Below are 2,582 nucleotides of genomic sequence, written 5' to 3'. Positions count from 1 at the left end.
ATATGTATACCATGGAATACTATGCAGCCATAAAGAAAGATGGAGACTTTACCTCCTTCATGTTTACATGGATGTAGCTAGAAAATGTTCTTCTTAGCAAAGTATCACAAGAATGGAAGAAAAAGTATCCAATGTACACAGCCCTATTATGAAACTAATTTAATTTATAGCTTTTGTATGAAAGCTATAACCTAATTATAGGCTAAGAATATGGGGAGGGGGAAGGGGAGGGGAGGAGGGTGGATATGTGGAGGGAGGGTGATTGGAGGGATCACCTCTATGGTGTATCTTACAAGGCTACAAGTGAATCTTTTTAAAAGTAGAATATAAATGTCTTAACATAATAACTAAGAAAATGACATAAAGGCTATGTTAACCTGTTTGATGAAAATATTTCAAATTATATGTGAAAACACCACAGTGTACCCAATGATTGCATCAGTGTACACAGCTATCATTTAATTTAAAAAAAAGTTAAAAAATAAAGTGATTCCAGAAGATAAGACAAGAAAAGATTGAGAGTCAAGTGCTACAGTTCAGAAAATCAAAGATTTTTGAAGAAATAGTTTGAAAATTGAATAATTTTTGAGCTCATCAATGGCAAGAACTGTGTTTCATTCACCTTTGTCTTTTTTTGTAGATAGCACATTTATAACAGCGCTCAATAAATATTTGCTGATCAGAAAAAAAAAAGTTCTGAATCACTCCCCAATGTCTGATGCCTCTGTCAATTTTGACTACAAATCCCCATCACCATTTGACTGATCAGGAAGAGAAAATTGAAGATGTTGCCAGTAACTGTCTGCCCCCAGAATAACCTGTACACCACTGAGGAGGACGCTGCCACCCTGTTTCCTAGAAAAACCACATCCCATAATGGGATGGAGGACAGTGGAGGAGCGGGAACTGGAGTGAAAAAGAAATGGAAGAAAAAGGAGTTAGGAGAGCAAAAGGCTGCAAAGGGTGTCAAGGACAGGGAGCCCAAGCCAAAGAGGAGGTGAGAACTGAAACGGCCAAAGGAGCCCAAGGAGCCACAGCAGAAGGATGGAGCAAAGAAGGCGCGAAAGCCCCTGGAGGCCTCAGGCACCAGGGAAGCCAAAGACAAGAGGAGCTGTGCTGACTCTACAGTCTGGATAAAGTCCAAGAAGGCCAGCAAGGAGCAAGGACCAACCCCAGTGGAGAAAAAGAGGAAAGGAAAAAGGAAAAGGAAAACTACAGTGGAGAGTTTAGAGCTGGGTCAGCATCTGCCAAACACACCCCTGTGGAGTACTGAGGAGTCCACTGAGTCTGCAGACAGCCAGAAACGACACTCAGAACTGCAAGTGAAGTGCAGAAAATATGAGGACCTGGATTTCAAAGTGGTGGATGATGATGGGGAAACAATTGCTGTTCTTGGCACTGGGCGAACATCTGCACTCTCAGCATCTACACTGGCTTGGCAGGCAGAGGTGCCTCCAGAAGGTGATGCAAACATCATTGAGAAGATCTTGGCATCCAAGACTGTCCAGGAGGTGTACCCAGGACAGCCTCCATTTGACTTGGAGCTGTTCTAGGTTAAGTACAGAAATTTTTCCTACTTACATTGTAAATGGGCCACAATGGAAGAGCTCAAAAAGGATCCTGGCATCACACAGAAGATCAAGCGATTTAGGAATAAGCAAGCCCAGATGAAGCACATTTTTACTGAGCCTGATGAAGACTTGTTCAATCCCAACTATGTGGAAGTTGATCGCATTTTGGAGGTGGCCCACACACCAAGGATGTAGAAATAGGGGAGGAAGTAACACATTACCTGGTAAAGTGGTGCTCACTGCCATATGAAGAAAGCACAGGGGAGCTAGAGAAAGATGTGGATCCTGCAAAAGTTAAAGAACTTGAATCTCTTCAAGTTCTCCCAGAAATTAAGCATGTGAAGTGGCCTGCTTCAGACTCCTGGCAGAAACTCGAGAAATCTTGTGAGTATAAGAACAGTAACCAGCTTTGGGAGTACCAGCTGGAGGGGATAAACTGGCTTCTTTTTAACTAGTACAACAGAAAAAAAACTGTATTTTGGCTGATGATATGGGCCTAGGGAAGACCACTCAGTCCATCACATTCCTTTCAGAAATATTCCTGCAGGGAATCCATGGCCCTTTTCTCATCATCGCCCCTCTCTCCACTGTCACTAACTGGGAGCTGGAGTTCAGGACATGGACAGAGATGAATGCCATTGTGTACCACGGCAGCCAGATCAGCAGGCAGAAGAGCCAGTACTATGAGATGGTGTACAGGGTTGCACAGGGAAACTCCCTTTTAGGAGTCTTCAAGTTCCATGTTGTCATCACATTTGAGATGATCCTGGCAGACTGCCCAGAGCTGAAGAAGATTCACTGGAGCTGTGTGATAATTGATGAAGCTCACAGATTGAAGAATAGGAACTGCAAACTCCTGGAGGGTCTAAAGCTCATGGCGGTGGAACATAAAGTGCTTCTCACTGGAACACCCTTGCAGAACTTTGTGGAAGAGCTCTTCAGTTTACTAAATTTTCTGGAGCCATCACAGTTTCCCTCAGAGACTGCTTTCTTGGAAGAGTTTGGAGATCT

At 43.3% G+C, this 2,582-nt stretch overlaps 1 pseudogene; it reads left to right on the top strand.

The window, feature by feature from the left end:
* The first annotated feature begins 711 nt into the window (after window positions 1-711).
* On the top strand, window positions 712-2,580 carry LOC100947947 (annotated as a pseudogene).
* The last annotated feature ends 2 nt before the right edge of the window (window positions 2,581-2,582 follow it).

The sequence above is a fragment of the Otolemur garnettii genome, unplaced genomic scaffold (assembly GCF_000181295.1).
Source record: "Otolemur garnettii isolate 467f Iridium unplaced genomic scaffold, OtoGar3 scaffold00237, whole genome shotgun sequence".
NCBI lineage: Eukaryota > Metazoa > Chordata > Mammalia > Primates > Galagidae > Otolemur > Otolemur garnettii.
Note: the sequence above shows the minus strand (reverse complement) of the source record. Positions and strands in the feature narration are given on the sequence as shown.